The following is a 22,138-nucleotide window of genomic DNA, read 5'->3' as shown; positions in this document are numbered from 1 at the left end:
CCCCCCTAATTCTGCGCCAGTCCACTGGCACATGATTAATTTGCAAATGAATCTACTGTGTTTGCCTGTGTTTTCTTGGATTGTCGAACTCTCCGCCCCATAGTTCCATGTGCGAGTGGCTGATCCAGTCCAGTTTTTTTCTCTACCTCCTGGTGTATGCAGTGAGTCCTGGTATCCCATATCATTATCATGGCTCAGCGTCCTAGAATTCAAGGAAGAAAAGCCTGGACTAGATAAACTTCTCACGCATGGATCTGAGAAACCTGTGGAGCGCTGGGTTTCAAACTCATGCCCCAGTATTTTTTTGATTAGTTTTGTGCAGGTATGAACAGATATAAAACATGCAAACCTAGCAAAACTATTGAAAGGTATAACTAAGTACCTGTGCTACAAGAAATAGTATAACAAGGCATTTATTATCATAGTGGTATATTTAACATAACAGTAATGAACTCACACAATCCCCCATTTTGACTTATATTTATCCATGCTCTCGATAGCACAAAGTTATCAAGTACATTTAGATGCACATGTGGGCATTAACAGAGTGAACATTTATATTTACTGCAATCGGAGATACATATTTCATATATTGTGCTGAAAATCTATGAACTAATGCAATATTATAATGCATACAATGCAATACACAAGTTTGAAGCTTATTTAGTTCATAACTTAATTAAAACCATACATGATGATTAAAAACACTTTAAATACTTTAACACGCATGCGATTGAATCGTTAGAATATTCTATTACAATCGATATATAAATTAGCATAGTGCTAGAAAACTATAACAAAACGCGGCTGCAGTTCGACAGGCACATATTTGCAAAGTGCGAATGCTGAAAGGGACCACCATTTAACGTGTAAAGTGGGATTTTTTTTTAGCAAAATAGCGGGGTCCAATTCAGCTTCTTCTAGCACATCACTTCAACTGGGATAAAGTGCAAATGCTAAAAGGCAGCATCGGTAAAGTGCAAAGTGGGATTTTTAAACAAAATAGATGACAGGGGTCTAATACAGGACTTGACATGTCTCTTCAACTGCGATAAGGAGCTAGTGATCTCTTTGGGGAGAATGTTCAATTTTCTTGGTGGTTCAAACATCATTTAGCAAGAGATGCAGCCCTTAACTTCCTTTCTGCAAGGCCATAAATATCACAAACCGCACTGCAAGGAGTAGATGCATCACTTGATGGCATGCCATTACTGTCTGCCAGTAAGAAAGAGTCCCAACTGATTAAATAAGCATTGGCAAAGCCAACAGGTCTCGCCCTTGCAACAGCTATTGGCTTTGCCAATATGTTTTAGCCATGTTGTACACCAGCATGGCTGCTTCAGCATGGCTAAATATTAGTGGGGTAAAGGAGAGTGACGTGGAGTGTCAAGTAGAGTGTAGTGTTGTGGAGAGGCGTTAAACTGAGTGGCGTGGAGTTGAGTGGAGTGAACTGGAGTCAAATGTAGTGGCGTGGAGTGGTGTAAAGTGTCGTGGAGGGAGAAGAGTGTTGTCCAATGGTGCAGAGTGTCAGAGTGCAGTAGAGTGTCATAGAGTGGAGTAGAATATCATTGAGTGGAGTAGCATAGAGTGTCATGGAGTGGTGTAGTTAAGAGTGGAGTAGCATAAAGGGTATTGAATTGAGGGGAGTAGTGTTGAGTAAAGGGGAGTTGATTGCCATAGAGTGGAGTAATGTAGGAGAGTGGAATGGCATACAGTGGAGTAGAGTGTTGTAGTGTTGAGTGGCGAAGAGCAGAGTGGAGTGGCATAGAGTGTCAAGGAGTGGAGTGGCATAGAGTGGAGTATGCGGAGTGGGATACATTGGAATAGCCTGTTTTAAAATTGGGTGGAGTAAAGTTGCATGGAGTGGCATAGAGGGAGTTACATAGAGCATTCTAGAGTGGAGAAGTGCTGTAGGGTGGCATTGAGTGGAGTGGCATAAGGTGGAGTAGAGTGCCTCAGAGTGGAGTAGAATTTAATGGATTAGAGCGTCATAGAGTGGAGTATTGTAGAGTGGAGTAGAGTGGCCTAGAGTGAAGTGTCACAAAATATGGTGGCGCTGAGTAGAGTGCAGTGGTGTCAAGTGCATAGAGTCCAGCGATGTATAGTGCAGTCGCATTGCGAAGAGTGCTGCAGAGTAGATTGCAGTGGCATACATTGCAGTAGTGTAGAGTGCAATGGAGTACAGCAGATTGTTTCAGAGTAGAGTGAAGTGGCATGGAGTGGCATGGTGCAGGGCAGACTGGAGGGTGCAAGGTGGAGTGCAGCGTCATAGAATAGTGTCGTAGAGTGCAATGGCACAGAGTGCAATGTTGAAGAGTAAAGTGGTGTAGAGTGGAGTGGTGTGGTGCAGAGTAGAGTGGACGTGCGCAGACTGCAGTGATGTAGAGTGCAGTGGTGCATAGTAGAGTGGGGTAGAGTGCACTGTCATAGAGGAGAGTGATGAAGAGTATGTAAGGTAGCCGCCGTCGAGTGGTATGCCGTGGTTTCTAAACTTTAGAAACTACTGCATATCACTCTGTAGTGCATACACCTCGGCGCCATTACATATTCTGCAGTAATACCTTCAGAGTATGTAAGGGTGCAGAGGGGTATGCACTGCATTGATTTTTAAACAGGACAGGAAGATGAAGCAGTTCCTCTATGTTTACAAAACAGTGTATGTAAGGGCACCAAGGGGTATGCACTGTAGTACATGCCCCTCGGCGCCCTTACATACTCTGCAGTAATTACTGCAGAGTATGTAAGGATTACTGCAGAGTATGTAAGGGTGCCGAGGGGTGTGTCTGCAGTAGTTGTTTGTTTCTGAATAAGGTCACAAGAGAGAGCAGTCCCTCTATGTTTAAACATTGATGCAGACTACAATTTAATCTGCAGTGATTCTTAAACATACAGGGACTGCTCCCTCTTGCAGCTCTCTTAGAAACAAATAATTACTGCAGATTACTTCTGCCGGTGGAGCAGCAGAATTTAAAAGTAAATCTGCTCAACAAGAGTAACTCAGAATTACCAAATCCTTTCGATTCTGCCGGCAGAATTAATTATTTCACCCAGGCCTATTCAGGACCCTAAATGCCCATTTGTAGATGTTGATCCAGTAGCATGGACTACTAACTATTGCTTCAGATCCATAAGAGATATGCCGGGTCTGGTGGCTCAGTGGACCAATGCATCTACTGCAGGGCCCTGTGTTTGACCTCATGGTCACAGGTTCAAATTCTGGTGGGTCCACTCAGCCTTTCATCCATCTGAGGTTGTTAAAATGAGTACCATTGAGTTGGGTAACAACAAACATCTGTTATTCAGCGCCAAGATACCAGTAGTGGTGAACGTGCGCTTTACAAATGCACGTGTTATGGTAGAAAATTGGCACATATGACTTTTGCAATTGGATCAAGAGTAAGGCCCTAGAGTTATTTATGGAGACTTAAAAAAGTATGAAGAAGTAAGGAGTCCGTAGCTTTTATAAAATGCTTCTGTTAATGGTTAGCCCATTTATTTTAACATATTCGTGCAATTTATTTAAGAAGTGTTGAAACCCAATCTTAGTTGAAGAAATCCAAAGGCCAATAATTGCATAGAGAAGGCATGTTGTCAAATTGCCGTTGAGCTTGAGTGCATGCGCACCTATATTCTACAAGTCTGTAGATTAGACATATTTGTGATAAAGATGTTAAAAAGTGTTGGCGATAATACATGGACACATTTTAGGCTAGTACTTGTATGGATTTTGAGTGTGACTGTGCTACCGTTATCAATTTTAACTTGAAGCCAGGTGTTTGTGTATAGTAACATAATGCATTTTAGCAGATTAGATGGAACACCCCAGTAGACTAATTTCTGCCATAGCATGCATGAGACAGAATCTATAGCTGCTTTTAAATCCAGAAAGGAGGATTACAGCATGGATTTGGCTGCAATTGCTTGATCCATGAGAATGTGCTGTTCCAGTCCCCTCTCTGAAGAGAGTTTGGTATGGCGGGACTATCTGGTACTCATTTTCCCAAGTCTCCAAATCATCAGGCACAGGCCCACAAAGTATTTTGCCTCATTGTCTAAAAGAGAGATTAGTCAATAGTAAATTGGGTTGGCAGATTTCCCCCCTTTGTAGATGGGATGGATTATGGATCCCTCTATTAGTTTGGAATTTGTTGGGTTGCCACGGAATGGCTGAGAATTAGAGTTAGGACATCCGCCCAGAATTCAGGGTTGAGATTGAATAATGACTGGTGCAAGCAACTGGGACCAGGATCTCTGTGTTTATGCCCTTTCTTAATAATCGCAAGCACTTGCTTTTTTGTGTAGCCAATCTCGTCCCCGTTGGATTTTTAGGAGCGCATTGAAGACCGGCTGTATTGCTTTGGAGAATTTCCTTCATGACGTGGTGGTACCTTGGGACTTTCACATGCCCTTTTTGCATGACTGCCAGAAAGTCAACCCATTCGCTCTCGCTGTAATGTTAGCGTTATTAGCAGTGTTGCTTCCCTTTTCATGCTTATTTACAATGTCCCTTAAAAAAATTCCATTCCTGGCAATGTTTACTTGGAGTTATTGTATCCAACAGATGTTATTATGTTTCTAATTGCCTGTAAGAGGCTGATATCTTTTGGAGTATGTGTGAGGGTTCTAAGCAGGTCCTTCTTCATTGATATTATTTCAGAGGTAAACCAACTAAGAAACCTGCTCCTAGTGGTGGGCGTGGGGGCCCTCATTGATTCAAACATGAATTCAGTTAGCAGTCTATCTACTGCCAACCCCCACAATCTTATCAGGCAGGCAGAAGATTTGGCCAGGTTTTCCATCAACAGTTGATTGTTCTCTATGTTGTATGCTAAAGATCCATTCCACTTCCCTTCAACTTGTTTTAGGTTTAGGGTGCTATCTGTAAATCCTGGATCTGTTGCCTTTACATGCATAGATCCTTTTTGAACTAACGCCAGATGCTGTGGGAAACAATCACTTTTCAGCCACAAACTAGGTCTTTCATGGGTGCAAAGGACAGTGAGTTTTTTTTAAAATGTATAGATAAATAAATATTTTGATGTGTGTGAACATAGACTCAAACAGTGTACCTAAACAGCAGTAAGCAGCCCTCGTGGTTTCTAAACATAACTGAGTGGATGCACGTTTGCCAATTACTCACCATGTTTTGAGCCTTACTGTAATCTACTTTGGATACCGAAGCACTTGTTTCTACATGAGGTGGCAGTGCTCCCCCTCATGTAAGTGTGTAGCCCAAAACCAAGGAGTGGGACACAAGTTTTGGCAGTGTGCTCCTCATGAATATGTGTAGCCCAAATCAAAGCAAGTGGGGCACAGGGGTTTGGCAGTTGGACCCCTTATGTATATGTGTAGCCCAAAACCGAGGAAGTGTGACATTGGGTTCTGGCAGTGACCCCCTCATGTATATGTGTATCCCTAAACCAAGGAAGTGGGACACAGCGTTCTTGCAGTGTGCCCCCTCATGTATATGTGTAGCCCAAAAATGAGGAAGTGTGACATTGGGTTCTGGCAGTGCGCCCCCTCTTGTATATGTGTAGCCCAAAACTAAGGAAGTGGGACACGGGATTCTGAAAGTACGCCCCCTCATGTATATGTGTAGCCCAAAACCGAGGAAGTGTGACATTGGGTTCTGGCATTGCGCCCCCTCATGGATATGTGTAGCCCATAACCAAGGAAGTGTGACATTGGGTTCTGGCATTGCGCCCCCTCATGGATATGTGTAGCCCATAACCGAGGAAGTGTGACATTGGGTTCTGGCATTGCGCCCCCTCATGGATATGTGTAGCCCATAACCGAGGAAGTGTGACATTGGGTTCTGGCATTGCGCCCCCTCATGGATATGTGTAGCCCAAAACCGAGGAAGTGTGACATTGGGTTCTGGCAGTGCACCCCCTCATGTATGTGTAGCCTAAAACCAAGAAAGTTCTGGTAGTGTGCCCCCTCATGTATATGTGTAGCCCAAAACCAAGGAAGCGGGACACAGGGCTCTGACAGTCCACTCCCTCATGTATTTGTGTAGCCCAAAACCAAGGAAGCAGGGCATGGGGTTCTGGCAGTATGCCCCCTCATGTATATGTGTAGCCCAAAATCAAGGACGTGAGGCACTGAGATCCGACAGCGCCCCCTCATGTATATGTGTAGCTGAAAATTAGGAAGTTGGACATGGGGTTCCTCTTCTTCATGAAACAAGATTTTGATGGCTTTCCTCTTCAAATATATGTCCCACACCAACCATAAAACCTTGAAAATCTGTAAATCTGTGTGCCATCAACTCTTAGCCTTTTGTTAAAGATGGAAGAGTATAAAACGATACACTCATGAACTTGGTAAACAATGTGACTGCACCTTAAGATGTAGTGGTACTTTCTGCATCCAGAAATCAGGTTAACTGCAGAGTTCTGCCCTCTCTTCAGTTGCATAATAAGTGAATAAGACACTGTGACCACTATGGAATAGGCTATCACAATAGGCTGCTCTTGCAGCCAGGGTAGAGGCGGTACCAGCGGCCATCTTGACTTGGATATACTCTCTACAGCACAAAATGCACGAAAACTACCCACATTATTAAATATGTGCCTTCAGTCATGCATGCGTTATCGCACTAATGAATTTCTAGTACTTCGTAGTTTCCTCTTCTACTCTCAAAGTGACACTAATTTAAGCTTCACGGTATAGTTGACTGCCGAGATCTATTTGAAGGGTGCCAATGATTTTAATATACTGAGTGTATTGTAGTTCAGTTTAGAAGTCTTTGTTGCCAATTTAGAAAAAATTTCCATGGCATTTGCATTCAATCTTCTTAATAATTTGCATGTAATTATCTTGTCAAGCTCTGAAACATTGATGGTTTCTTGTGTAGATTATACCATCCCACATTAATTATTCATTTAATTAAAGTTATGTAAATATTTATTGCCATAATTTGCATAACAATTGATGGTTACGGCAGATTTGACAGTAAGCTTTTTTTGCTGAGTGGGGTACTTTCCAAAGAGTGTATGTGATAATGCAGAAAATCTCATGTTACACTCCTGGTTAGACGGACAAGTTTTGATGTTTAGTTCAATTATGCGTGCTGTCCAGTGGCGGCTCCTCTTCTTTGGCGGAGGAGCTTCGCCCCACTTCTTTCAAGCTGTGCGAGAAGCAAACACATAAAAAGATAAGAACTTTAAGTTATTATCATTTTATGTTTGTGCTGCTTTGCGGGTGGGAAGGTGGGCGGGGCTACTCTACTCTTGAGCTGGGCAGGGGAGGAGTAGTTTGCCCACTCCTAAGTGCACAGTGACTATTTGGTCGGCCCTCTCGGGCCGCCAAAACCAGTCATGCGCACTTTCCCCGCTCTCCATGCAGGATGCATTTACAACCTGCGTGGAGAACATGACTACCCCTTCAGCTCCTGGCTGAGCGTCGTGTAGCGGTACTCAGACCAATCACAATGCTGCATTGCAGTGATGTGATTGGCTTAGGGAAGGGAACCTGGCTCAAGCCGGAGGCAGGAGAGCAGGAGCAGAAACATGGGATGCGGTGGCAAGGTAAGTTATTTTCCTTAAAATTATGTTCACTCCCTCCCACAATCGTGACCCCCCCACCTGCCCGTCCCGCACGACCCCCCACCTCTACCCGTACCAGCCCCCCCACTTGCGAACCATGCCTGCGGCTGCTGCTGATGCTGTCAAAGTACACTCTCAGTCACTGAATTTATATGTACAAAGCAAGAAAGGCATACATCTCCATTTGATATTCAAGGGCAATAATGATAGCTTTGGGCCTGATTTAGTAAGGTAAACTTACATTTTTATTTAAGTTTACTATTGTTTGCTATTCAAAAAAGGTATTTTACATGTAGTATCTTTAGCAGTGCTTAATTTGTGCAGGTGCTTTCAGGTGCTGAGCACTAGCACCTATTTCTCAGGGCCGGGTCTATTGAATTTTTCTCCCATTCACAGCCAGCACTGTGCACAGGCCATTAAACAGCCCTGGTCTCGAGCGAGGCTTGCGCTGCTGTACGTTCAGATTTGGTACATGCTGCTAGTGTGCTTGCTTAGGCGCGCACCAGTGCCCGGTCCTCAGGGTGGGGGAAGGGCAGGTGTGTTGTGTCATGCGCAGTATAAACTGCATGAACGATTAACTGGGAGCACAATTTCAGCTGCACTACCCAGCAATCTGTGCTTTCCAGTGTAGCCAAAGCTGCAAGGTTAGGTGAGTGTGTGCATTATTTTACACACAACTGTTATCCTACAGGTGACGGAATAGTGCTTGCCCGTGTGACACCATCGATAAATTCCTGCACAGTGGCACCCGCAGGAACCTGCCCAGTAGCTGCCTGCCTCAGGAGCCCAGACAAGTCCTTGCAGCGTAATAACAAAATACGAGAAGCAGCTGAGGGTGGTCCGAATGTGAAAACATTTCTTCATGCCAGTCAGTGTATTAGTACCACGCTCCTACCTGTCCCAGTACCATCTCGTCTCTATCAGACCCGTCCTCTCCCTTCTGCAATGGGCACCGTTGCAGCCACAAGCACCTTGAAGAACACCTCCCATCCCTGCCACTGTGACTGTGCCCCACTGCTACCTCCGACAGTGCCCCTCTCTCCACAGTGGCCTTCTCCCACTATCCCAGTGCCCCTCTCTCCACAGTGCTTTTCTCACCTGTATCTCAGTGCCCCTCTGCTTACAGTCCCCTTCCCCTCTGTATCACAATTCCCCTCCCTGCAACAACACTCGCTCACTCCTGTTACAGTACCCCTTGGCTCCCTCCCTCACTCTCAGAGCACCTCTCCCCACCATCACTTTGTATTAAAGCATGCACTGGTCCCCGAGTATCCATACTTTGAGTTTGCACGTGAGACTGCAAAGCCCTTCTCAGTCTTGGCCACTCAAACCAGGAGGCTTTCCCAATTACCCCCTAACCAGAGAGATGATATACAGGGAATTTCTCAGGTTTGACCTGGAGAACAATAGCATTGATTCAAAATGTGCTATCAGAGGGGCTAAGCTGTGTTGGACGCTCTATACCTCCCCCACCCCCACAAGCCTGCTGAGATCTATCGCCCCACACCTTCTCTTCACCTGCAAAGACCCATGTCCCGTAAACCCCTGATGCATACTTACAGCCTTATGTCCCTGTTGGAGATAGATCAGAGTTTTGTCTAGTTGAAGTTTTGACTGTAGCACAGAGGGGTAATGTAGAACATGTACCATGCAGATGACAAAACTATATTATGTGGATAGCTTAGTGGGTTTCTGTTTTTGTCACAAACGTCCTTTTGTTACTCGCTGATCATAAATTACAATCCTAATATAGCACAGGCAGCAGACTCAGTTGAAATTTGTGCTTTATTAGTTAAAAAGTATGTGTGGAAGCTTGTTTGAATGGAGTTGAATGTCTGACTTCATTTGAAAATAGGTGGCAGTGGGATTTTGCGACTTATAGTCTGATCATGTAACTGAATTATGTGTTTGAAGCATGAGAGTGTGGTTCTCTATCAAGGCGTAATCCCAATGGTATAACTGACACTTTATTATGTTTTATCAGGAATACCTATTGTGACGTAACAAAACATCTTTTTATGGCATAAAACTTAACACAGTTAAAGAATCGCTATTGTGTGTCTTGGACAACACTGCCATTGATGGGACAGGCCAAGAATGATACACTCTTGTCACCTCTCAACTTTACATAATTAATGACTGTATATTTAATAAAATAGAGGTGTACTCTTTGATTGCTATATCTCAGTATCTGCTTTTCTTCCTCCCCTTCACACCTCACACCTTCACTTCTTTCCAATCTTACTTCACTTTTTGCCCTACATCTGCGTTTTCTCTTAATCGCCACCTCCCCTCATTAAATGCTTTTCATTGTTCACCTTTCCATCTTTCCCTTCCATTCTACTCTCACACGCCCCCCACTGTTGGCTTTTCATCCCTTGCCTTTCTCCTTTTTTCACTTTTCCTTTTCGTCACGTTCCACTCCAATCTTGCAATCCCAAACTCTGCTTTCCACATTTCTCTTCACTTTGTCTACTGCATCTATCTTTGTTTTTAGACCTCTCATCCTCCCTCACTCTCCCTTTTAATTTTTTCCTTCTTGCACATATGTTTCTATCTACTCCAGGAATCTGTGTTCTATCTCAGAGTCATAAATTGAAATCTTGGTGTGGCCACTCAGCCTTTCATCTTTAGATAAAATTAGTGCAATTGAGCTGGATAACAAAATTTTTAATTTAGTGTCAAGGCCCCCTCTAGTGAATATGTGCTTTACAAACATACGTGCCGTGTTTCTCCCTCTATCCCTTCATTTCTTCCTTTCACATTCTTTTCTTATTTCCACCTTCTTTCATCCATTACTTATTTATTTCCTTACTCCAGTGCTGCTCTTCCTGCCTGCATTTGTTACTGCCTTCTTTAATGTATTCCTTCCTTCATTCTTTTCTTTCTTTCAAACAGCGCATTGCAAGCACATTTTCTTTTATTTGCAAAGCTGCCTCAAATCCTCAAATGACCTTTCTCTAATTTGAGTTCACTTTTAAGTTTTTGTCATAGGCTTCCAATATGTTATATTATGTTATATTGATTTGTACAACGCACTACTCACCCAGGAGGGTATTCAGGGATTTGGGCAGGTGTGTAGGTGTGAGGTGCCTGAGTTGCTTTTGTGAAGAGCCAGCCCTTCATCTTCTTGCGGAACTCAATAAGGGAGGAGGTGACTCCGATGTGTTGAGGCTTGTGGATGTGGGTGGAGCCAATAAAGGGAAGTGGGTGTGGCCTCTTCAAAGACCTTGAGCACCTGCACTTCATATTTTACAAATTAAGCAGCACTTCAGCGTCTCTGCACATAAAAAGATAATGCATTCGTTTGTTTTTATGTGGGGAGACTCCGCAGTCACACATACTTCTCGTAAAATACCTTTGCCAATTGCAAGCACTCGTAAATTTACTCAAAAGTGAAGTGTACCTTTGTGAATCAGGCCCATTGTTCTTGGTGGCTAACGTTTGGCGTATCAAGAAGTTTATCCATAAATATGTATTTCATAAGTTTCTTTTGTGAGCTTTTGTTAGTGTTTTGTTTTATTTTTGATGATGACATTTCTGTTTATAGATGTCAATGTAATTGTATGGATATAACTGCCCACGGTGTAAGTTTTCTATTTTTTTGCTAATCAAAAAACTATGAGTGTAGTTTTACATGTAGTATACTTAGGGCTGCAGCAACTGTCCTATCTTTTGATATGGGGAGTTCTCCACTTTTGCTACTACACAAAAAACTACAGTCATGGTTTGTGAATAGCAAACAAATTGTAAACTTACTCAAAAGTGTATGTTTACCTTGGTGAACAAGGCCCATCCTTTCTATTATTGATCTCCATTTCTACCACACCATATTGTTAGCAGAAGAACTCAGCACTAGATTCTTCCCACTATACTATCTATCATCACCCCCAACTTTCAAGGGCTCAGCCAATCTGAATACGGCCCTGTGCAGACATGCTCCTATTACCCACAGTTTCTGGAGGTCTCCACAGCAGAAAGATGAAATTCTTGTAAACACTGAAATTGGCCTTTATTTGATTCCCTGTGAATTAGTTCCTGTCAATATTTTGTCCATTAGTTCCTCTAGTGAAGGTGTTTCATTCACGCTTGGGAATGTCTTCTCTAACAACAGAATCACATGGCAACACCATGAGGCATCTTCAATTTACAGTTGGCTTGTTAATCTATATTACTTGAAATGTTGACCTGTACACAATTTTCTCATATATCTTCCACTTTATTCTTGTGAAGTCAGCATCAAAAATATACTTCCTGATTACCATGAACAAAAGCTTTACTAGTAATGCTGCAAATATTTTGTTGTCTCCAGTGCTTCCCAAAGACAAAAAACAATGACCTCAAATGTCCATCATTTTCAAGTGCCTTCTTTTGATTACAATTTTACCAGTATCAATCAATCACAAGCAAAATCAAAACCACAAAGGCTCTCATTGATATGCACAGAATTACCAGGATGCTTCCGAGTGAAATCTGTTCCGGGTCATTGACATATAATTCTTGCCCTGCAACTCTTGTAGCTTGCCGTGTGCTGCTCATCCTGGTCCTTTCACTGATGCCCACAATATTGTCCTTGAGGTTTTTTTCTTCCTGATGTCTGTGATGGCTTCATTTGAATATACTCAGTAGGGGCGGTTCTTCCATAATGGTGGAGGAGCGTCGCCCCACTGGTCAGAGTCAGTCACAGAAAATAAAAATGATATTAAAACAATAATATCATTTTATATTTCTGCGACTGGCTCTGGCTGAGGCATGCGTGCGTGCATGCGTGCGGGGCGAGGCCGGGCCATGACAGAAGGAATGGTGGGCACTTACTTAGAAGTATGCATGTTAGTTTGACAGGCTGTCTTAGGCATTTCTCCAACCCAGCTGTGTTGCACAGCTGGGTTTGAGAAAAGTCGCAGGCTCCCAGGCACAATGGGCCCGATTCACAGAATGAACTTAAGACTCAATCCTAAACTTACTACTATTTTGGTATTCACAGAATGCACTTACTACTTTTGGCATTCACAGAATGAACTTACTACTTTTGGTATTCACAGAAGTTAGGATGTTGTCTTAAGTCTGTCTTAAGTTTGTCTTAAGACAAACTTAAGACAGAATCCTAACTTCTGTGAATACCAAAAGTAGTACGTTCATTCTGAGAATGCCAAAAGTAGTAAATGCATTCTGTGAATACCAAAATAGTAGTAAGTTTAGGATTGAATCTTAAGTTCATTCTGTGAATCGGGCCCTATCTGAGCAGCAGACGAGGCCGCTCAGACCAATACTAGCGGTGCTCTCATAGCATGAGAGCATCGTCTGGATTCAGTGGGAAGCCTGTGCTTTCCCAATGACTGCCGGGAGTGAAGGACTGAGGCGGCCATCGGCGTTGGGGCACCGACAGGTACGTTTTGAAAATTGTATTATTCATTTTTATCCTAAATTTCCAACCAGTCCCTCCTCCCACTTTCATTGTGCAGAGGCCGCCACTGATATTCAGTTATATGGGGTGGGCAAAGTATTTGGCTAAAATCTTGGCCTGTAGGTTACAGACTGACCTCGATGAGAATGAAATAATGAACAGCTCTCAGGCGGGCTTTTAACAGAAAAATAGGAACAGTGAGCCTGACCTCTGTCTTTCATGTCTAATTATGAAATATGTCACCTTAATAATGGAAAGTCTATTTTTAGCCTTTCTTGACCTCAGTTCGACATTTGATACTGTAGACAGATCTCTCTTTATGTTCCCCATGACAAATATGAAGTCCCACAGGGTCTGAAAAAGGCAATATTTATACGACTTTCATATATTTTTGTAGTTATGCTTTGAGGCAAGCATGGAGAAACATCTGACCCATTTTGGGTGGCAAAAGAAACTCAGTAGAGATGCCTGCTGGTTCCATGCCAATTCCATATGTTCATCAGTGGCATGCATAACCAGCTGGCTGAAGATTTGATGGACTGCTCAATGGAAAACCCCAGCAGGGTGACACGGTGCTACAGGCAGGAATTAAAAATGCTTTGCACACATTGTGGAATTGACTCCAGGTCTATATTTGTTCCAAGAAACTCTGAGTTAGCACAGCTAGACGTGGATTTCTGTTTGTAGGTAAGGTATATGTACCCAAGAAAACTTTTTGATGGATGAATAAATTATCGGAAATAGTATTTGGCTTTTGATTGTGCCAAGAGGAGATGTTAGAAATAGAAGTTAAGAAAAGTGAAGTTATTCTCTGTATTTCCGGTCACATACTCTGTCTTTTTTGCCTACACCAATTTCGATGTACATGGTAAAGAAAAGTTGCAAGTGCATTATACACTGTGGAGTTATGGGGGATTTGAAATTGGATGGTCTTTCTAAGCCCCGGGGAGACTTTCTAAATGAATTTGGTATAATACAGGCATAGGCCCGATACAAATTATTCAGGCTAATGGTAAAGTGGCCAAATACAAACCATATCATTGTGGGGGTATGGTATAAACGCATCTGCAAAGGATTCCCAGCCCACCATACTTAATTTATTAAATCTGACCAAGCGACTATTTTACTACAGATTATGCCTTTTAAACTGAATTTGACAAATGCAAGATTTCCTCTGTGTGGCCTGAGTATACTACTTTTAACAATGACACTTGTAGACTAATTAGGGGACGGGGTGGGAAAGGTAAAGACTTACCTTATATAATCCACTCCTTAATAGTTCTTTGAGTACTGCGCATTAAAATTCTTCAAGCAGAAGAAAGTTTTTGCAAAATGACGGTGTGGCCTTATGTGAGTTCATTGTATATGCAATTTTGCCTGGGTATATTACTTTTAAGAAGCTTGGCAGCTCAATTTCTTGCATCATTAGTGACACAGACGAGTGCACTCTTGTTCATTTTGAAATGAACGCCATTTTGTTCGCTCGCTCTTTTTAGATCGAGATAATATAAAAATGTCTAAAACGACTGCTGTTAGAATATGAGACATAATCCAGGAGAGAGGCATTGTTATTATGTAAATGTAACGGTGTGTGGGAAATCTACTCTTATACAGCAAATTGTATCGAGAAAGCATAGAGTAGGAAAATATTCTGAAACTATATAAATTACTGTAATAAATGTACCTTCAATATTTGAAGTTGAAGGGTGGGGTAGCTTATTTCATCGCAATCATTTTTCAATTATTTTGCAATTACGAGTAATAATTGTGTATGCTGAATGTTAATGGAAATATTCCAAATGACATGCTGTAACGGAAACAAACTATTCCGTGCTGCTCCAACACATCCCTGAGTAGTTGTGCACATCTTCAGCTGTGGTCGGTACTAGGGGCCTCATTTATGAGGCTTTGCGTGAGTTTTGCGCTCACAAAAAGTGACGCATCGGCGACGTAAAACTTGCCTCCTGATGCGCACTATTTACAAAGTGACGCATCTAAGCAGATGCGTCACTTTGTAAACCCCTGCGCTACCATTATACCTGCGTCAGGTATAATGTATGCAAAGCGGGCGTTCACACGCAAAAAGCCTCATAATAGTGACGCAGTGAAATCTATGAGATTTCACTGCGTCACTTTTAGGACGCTTTTGCGTCAAAGTCTTGCGCCTGCCTCACAGCAGGCGTAAGACTGACGCAAGCCCTTTCACATGGGGCTTTCCCCATGTGAAAGGACGCATTGCTGGAGTTGCGTCACTTTTGTGACACACCCCAGCAATGCGTGACTTTTGCGCTTACAGATACGTCAGAAATACTGACGTATCTGTAACTCCTTGCGACATGATGCGTCATATTATAAATATGACGCATCAATCATTTCGCAGGGAGAGCGCAGTGAAAAGTGACGCATCACTGTTTTCACGCAGCGATGCGTCACTTTTCATAAATAAGGCCCATGGAGTACCTGCAGGGCGGTGACGTGGGGAGGGGGAGGGGCAGGGTGGGGGGTAGTAATGTATGGATTACAGAGCTATACAGGTAAGTAAACATATAAATAAAACGAATTTCGCTGCGTGCACTGCATCCCCAAATGCGATGCAATGCACGCACCAAAATCCGTTTTCTTTATTAATATGTGTACTTACCTGTAAAGCTCCGTAATCCATGCATTACTACCCCCCACCCTGCCCCTCCCCCTCCCCACGTCACCGCCCTGCAGGTACTCCCAATACTGACCGCGGCTGCACATCATATGTTGTTCGAGAGGATAGCAGACCTTTGTTGTTTATGAGCTTCGTCAAAAGTCGAGAATTCCTTTCTAGGTTAGTGTCAATAATTCAGACAGATATATCTGGAGAGTATGTGTGCGGTGGGGAGAAAATTGGGTGTGTGTGAGTGCATGTGTGTGTTTGTGTGTGTGCGGGTGTGTGTGTGCGCATGTGTGTCGCACACTTTACTGACTGCATTTTAGGATGCCTTTGTGTAGATTGCGACTGAAAATGGAGGGCTTATGTGAGGATGCCTTGGTCTCCTTTTTAGGTCAAGCCTGGGCAGCTCATGCTCTGTTCTGTGAGACATACTGTGTTCAGGTGTAGACTTTAAGCTCCGCCCAATCTCAGGGTTGGATTTGTTTAGGCAGATGTCATTGGCATTGCATAACCACAGTTTTTTCTTCCAACAGTCTGAGATGTCTCTGTTACCACTAATGCTTCAGTTAATGGCGCACGTTTTAAGTACATTTTAAAGTTATTAAGTTCATTAGAAATGAGATCATACATAAATATTCAGAATACGGTGAAAGTTGGTTAATTAATAATATCAGCAGATTAATTATAATGCAGACCATGCGCACCCCCACTCACTCCCCTCACTGCCTCGCTAGGCCTCCCCTTCTTCCCATCTACCTTTATGTTTTATTTCTGCCCCCTCTTAGGTGCCACCCTGCTTTACCTCTCTTTTGCTCACTTTCTTTCTCGCTATGTCAGTCTCCACTTGTTACCTACTACAAAAAAATATTCACACATTAGCACATAGAGAAAAGCTGCAGTTGTTCTGCCGACTAATTTGTTGTCTATCATTTGTTTTTCACATAGAAATTAACACCGGCCTGCAGCTGCCTACCCTAGCAAATGTTTCCTGATGGGTTAGAGCATGGGTACTCACAAACTTTCTCTCGGGGGCCAAATTTACAGTGTGGTTTGTGGCCGAGGGCCGCACCGGTGGGGGCGGGGTCAGAGGGGGAGGGGGCTGGGCTAAAACAAAAAGAAAACTTGTGACCATGAGGTTGCACACAGGTCCCTGCAGCAGATGCCTTCATCCACTGAGCCACCAGACCCAGCATACATACATCTCTCTCTCCCTCCTGCCCTCCCTCTCCATCTCTCTCTCTCTCTCTCCCTCCTGTCCTCCCTCTCCCTCCTGCCCTCCCTCTCCCTCCTGCCCTTCCTCTCCCTCCTGCCCTCCCTCTCCCGCCCTCCCTCCCGCCCTCTCTCTCCCTCTCTCTCCTCCTGCCCTCTCTCTCCCTCCTGCCCTCCCTTCTGCCCTCTCTCTCCCTCCCTCTCCCTCCCTCTCCCTCCTGCCCTCTCTCTCCCTCCTGCCCTCCCTCTCTCCCTCCTGCCCTCCATCTCCCTCCTGCCCTCCATCTCCCTCCTGCCCTCTCTCTCCCTCCTGCCCTCTCTCTCCCTCCTCCCCTCCCTCTCCTGCCCTCCCTCCCTCCTGCCCTCTCTCTCCCTCCTGCCCTCTCTCTCCCTCCCTCTCCCTCCTGCCCTCCCTCTCCCTCCCCTCCCTCCTGCCCTCTCTCTCCCTCTCTCTCCCCCTCCTGCCCTCCATCCTGCCCTCTCTCTCCCTCCTGCCCTCTACCTCCCTCTCCCTCCTGCCCTCTCTCCCTCCTGCCATCCCTCTCTATCTCCCTCCTGCCCTCCCTCTCTCTCTCCCTCCTGCCCTCTCTCCCGCCCTCCCTCTCCCTCCTGCCCTCCCTCTCCCTCCTGCCCTCCCTCTCCCTCCTGCCCTCCCTCCTGCCCTCTCTCTCCCTCCTGCCCTCCATCCTGCCCTCTCTCTCCCTCCTGCCCTCCCTCTCCCGCCCTCCCTCCCTCCTGCCCTCTCTCTCCCTCTCTCTCTCCTGCCCTCCCTCCTGCCCTCCCTCTCTCTCTCCCTCCCTCCCTCTCCCTCCTGCCCTCTCTCTCCCTCCTGTCCTCCCTCTCTCTCTCCTGCCCTCCATCCTGCCCTCCCTCTCTCTCCCTCCTGCCCTCCCTCCTGCCCTCCCTCTCCCTCCTGCCCTCCCTGTCCCTCCTGCCCTCCCTGTCCCTCCCTCCTGCCCTCCCTCTCTCCCTCCTGCCCTCCCTCTCCATCTCCATCTCTCTTTCCATCCAGCTCTCCCTCTCCCTCCCCCTCTGTCATCTCACTGTGTGCGTCTGTCTGTGTCAGCCTCAGCCCGGGCTGATACAGCTTCCTCAGCGCACACACAGAAAGATCCCTATCTGGCAAGAAGTTTCTCATGACTAAAATGCAGTTTGCGCGCGCCCTTCTGATAATTACAGGAGTGTCCACGCGACTGTGAGTGAATGGACACCGCATCAGGGTGATTAAGGGGGGGGGGTGGGGGGCAAAGAGACAGCCGTCCATCAGTCGCACCAAAGTACTTAGCAGGTCGTTAAAAGACCATTTACATATTATTGAGGCTTTATTGTAGTGCCCCTGCATCTCCACTCTGACAAACATCTCCACAGAGCAGAGGCGCTAAGGGGTGAAATACAACAAAGCCTCTGCTCTGTGGGGGCCGGGGGAGCGGTGATTATCAAGGTCTCCGAGCCAAGCACTGCTGCGGCGCTGTTTGCCAACACTAATAAATTATTTTTTTAAGCACAGGTACGATTGTCTCGAAGGTCCGCGGGCCGCCAAGGAAGGCTTGCCGGGCCGCATCCGGCCCGCGGGCCGTACTATGAGTACCCCTGGGTTAGAGGGAGGATTCTCTGTTTGGGGTCGAGCGACAAATGTCATCTCCTTTGACAGAGCTCGAAGTTGTGTTTGGGTGAATGCTTTCAGTAACCGACACAGTGATGGATCTAGAAGCTGTGATAGAAATAACTAATTTTGAATAGGGCCATGTACTGAAAGTCAATTTGAAATTAGGAGATGCAAATATTGTTCCCAAATACCTCACCCTCTAGAGTAATAGATTGTATTCTAGGTGAACTGAACTTGCAGATTTCCATAAATATGTATGGGGTGTGGTGTTTTCGTGACCTCATAGTGTCCGTTGGATAAGGCTGAAGACACAAGGGGCTGATTACGATGCAGTCGGAAAAGGTGCCAGCCGAAAGTTGGAGCCTTTCTGACAGCATCGTAATTTGCCGGTTGGATTCCTTTACGCGTGTTTCATTACAAAAGAGGCAGTCGTCAAGGAATCTGACCAGTCATTCCGACTGGCTTTCAACAAGCTCAGAGAGCCCCTTCACCAGTCGGAAGGCTGCCAGTAATCCCAAGGACAGCTCTTTCTGTCCTTGGGATTACTATGTCGGGTTTCAGCAACCTTTCTGTGCTACCTTTCTGACACAGAAAGGCTGTCAAAACTCGACTTTGGAGGCCCCCAGCAGGCCCCCATAGGTGCACGGCCTCTGGTTTTAGGCTGAGGTGCCCCCCCTGTTGATCCTTTAAACCTGTGGAAGGCACCTTGGGGTGCCGGCCACAGGGTGCAGGAATGACCTGCATCTCCTATTTTACAATACTAGCATGCATTCCACCGGAATACATGCTCCCATTGTAAAGTATAGGAACACTTTTCGGTAGCATTTTAATTAGTAAGTTGGTCCCATGACTGAGACGATGTCGGGCGGACATCGTAATAGGGCCCTTAGTATCTTCCTTCCCTGTCTTCATAGTTAAATATGTCTGCAAAGTAGCCATACCACATTGATAAACTTAGCTGTTAATGTGCTCTTGATGGGTGTCCTTTTCCCAGCGGCGTATCTAGGGTGTGTGTGTGGGAGGGGGGGGGGGGGCGGTCGGCCCCAGGTGGCACAATTTTGCAGGCGGCGCGAGGCACTCACTGGAGGCCCGTTGCGGCGGCCTTTGAAATCTATTTGAGAGCACTCATTAACACTACTCTCAGTCACAGTAGTGCCAGTGTCCCCAAATTAATTATAAAGGCCGCCGCAAGGGGCCACCAGTACCGCGTGCGTGGCCCCTTTGAAGACGTGCAAGCGCACGGTCGCACATGACCCGCTTCTTGTAACTGCTGCAGCAGTGCTGCCAATTGCGCCCGCAACGGACTTACCGCGTTTGCTCTTTGTGCGCATTTTTTTGGGAGCTGGGGCGGCGCCTCAGTAGTGCAGGACATTTTATCATCATTGGCTGCCATCCTTTAGCGAATGGGGACAGGAGGCGCACTTGCGCAGCATGACTGGGCTTGATTGGCCAGTATGACGCACTGCGCGCACCACCTTAGAGTGTACCTTCATGTTTGGGTTTCAGGGCCGTCAATCAGGTTGTGCGGGAAAGGCTACCAATGACGGCCCTGCAAACATTATTGTCCAGAGCGCGCCCGCAGCAGTTAGCAGCAGCACGTGTAAGTGTGTGTCTGCAAGCACACCTGCTGCATCTTGTTGCCAGCGACCAAAGTGAATAGTACTGTGGATGTTCAATGCGTGGGTCTCTCGGCGCAGGTGAAGTGTGTTGGGATTTGCTTTTTCACACTGTCACTGGCTCGTCACTGTACTAGAGGTACGGTGAGTTACTGAGTGAAACTAACGCGGCAATGGACTTCAAGAGTCGCGCTTCGGGAAACAGATGGAAATTCCGGTAGACAGACAGAAAGGTAGAGGATGTTGAGGGTGGAAGATGGCTGTGAATGAAAAGGGAGGAGCAGTACTTGAGGAATATTATGTGGGAGAAACACGTAACTGCTCCTAAATATTGGCAAACCCCCCGGTGCTATGTTCCATCAAAGACTATTTGAATACTGTGAATTTCTCTAAATGCATCGCAGGCCTCTCTTTGATACTGCTAGAAGCCAGCCTAAATACTGCAAGCCCCACCTAAATTACACGAAGCACTGCATGCACCAGCCCCTTTCTAATGCTGAGAAAAATCACTGTGCATTCTCTGTCACCCCAGGTAACTATTAGGGACGATACTACGTGTCTCTCTTTTTCACCAGCACCCCCCAGGGGCGGCAATCTGAGGGATAGCCCCGGGCGCCACAAGCTCTAGCTACGCCTTTTCCTTATGTAGTGCCGTAAAGTAAATACGAATATCTCTATCTCAGTGTCTGCCTGCAGCCTGCTTTTGAGGATGATGGTACAATCATCATTACAATTTTAAGACAAGTTAAAGAAGTTACGTGTGCGCAGAAGCACCAACATAGACAAATACATGCCTGTCCACCACCACAGTCGGTCACATCTGAGTGCCTCTGAATGGGCTCATTGTAAGCAGTCCTCCTGTTTGGTCATGCAGTTAAGGAGTTAAAGTTCTAACCTGCTTCCTTCATAATAAAGGAGAGGGTGAATTTTTCTCCATTGCTGTGGGAAGACATGCCTTTGTGATATTGTGTAATCAAGAGTGGTCGAATATCATAACTGTGGTATGCTGTGTCACAAGCACACACCTTTAACAACTATTGATACAGGCCTGCACGTGATGCTTGCCTGGAGTCTGGACTGTGGCAGCTCTTTCGATTATTGTAAATCCTCCAACCACTGGCCTTTTTTCCCGCTCACCTTGCTTTTGTGCGCTCCTGCCGTATGCCTGGTTTCCCTTGTACAAGCTTGTCACGGTCTTACAACCATTTGGCTAGCCCTCTCGCTTTTCTGGCGACTCTATTAGTTTGAAGTTTGGTCTTTGACGGATACTTTTGGGCAGATTTATGATAACTTGCGCATCCCCAGGGATGCGCCAGTTATTTTGCGCCGCTGCTCCGCCACCCATGGTGCGCCGCATTTACAATGCGGCGCACCATGGGGCAGAAACGGCACAGATGCGTGACGCATCTGTGCCGTAAAGGTGGCGCATTGATGGAGTTGCGTCGCAAGCGCGACGCAGCTCCAGCAAGGCTCGGGGGTGCCCCATCTTTACAATGCTGCATCAAGACCTACGCCTGCTTCAAGCAGGCGCAGGGTTTTGACGCAGCATTGGCCTGAAAGTGACTGAGTGAAATCTTATAGATTTCACTCAGCCACTTTTGCGAGGCGCACCTGCCCCGGAACGCCCACCCTGCGCCGGAACGCCCACAAGTGGCGCAGGGCTTTACAACGTGACGCATCTGCCTAGATGCGTCACATTGTAAATGGGTTGTAGGGATGCGCCACATTTACGCCGCAGTTGCGTGACGCAAACGTGGCGTATTCCCAACATAAATCTGCCCCTCTGTCTCTTAATACGCTGTTCTCACTCTAATGACTTTCGGCACACTTTGTTATTTTTTCTGTTATCTTTACAGGCTCCTTTTGTGACCACTCACATGCAATTCCTGCCGTTTAACATTAGTCTTATCAGACGCTTCATCCCCCTTTCCTCATTTTCATTTCCTTCGCAGACTTAATATTTCAAGCCTCATTTGTATTATCCTTTAAATAATATTTGATAAGTTTCGATCTGTTAGCATAAATATATATTTTAGCAGGACAAACACGAAATACTCTCTCTTTCACTCTGGACTTTGTCAATATTTCTGTAACCATCACACATATATT

General features: G+C 45.5%; 1 long non-coding RNA gene across 1 annotated transcript in view; it reads right to left on the bottom strand.

Annotated features, from left to right (window-relative positions):
• Nucleotides 1-22,138, bottom strand: part of LOC144769474 (uncharacterized) — a 78,067-nt gene that overhangs the window by 25,270 nt on the left and 30,659 nt on the right. Inside the window, exon 2 of the long non-coding RNA XR_013598704.1 lies at nucleotides 16,401-16,449. This is a non-coding gene — a long non-coding RNA (uncharacterized LOC144769474). The remainder of the gene's footprint in view (nucleotides 1-16,400; nucleotides 16,450-22,138) is intronic.

The sequence above is a fragment of the Lissotriton helveticus genome, chromosome 1_1, assembly GCF_964261635.1.
Source record: "Lissotriton helveticus chromosome 1_1, aLisHel1.1, whole genome shotgun sequence".
NCBI classification, from domain to species: domain Eukaryota; kingdom Metazoa; phylum Chordata; class Amphibia; order Caudata; family Salamandridae; genus Lissotriton; species Lissotriton helveticus.
This window is presented reverse-complemented; position numbering and strand designations above follow the sequence as displayed.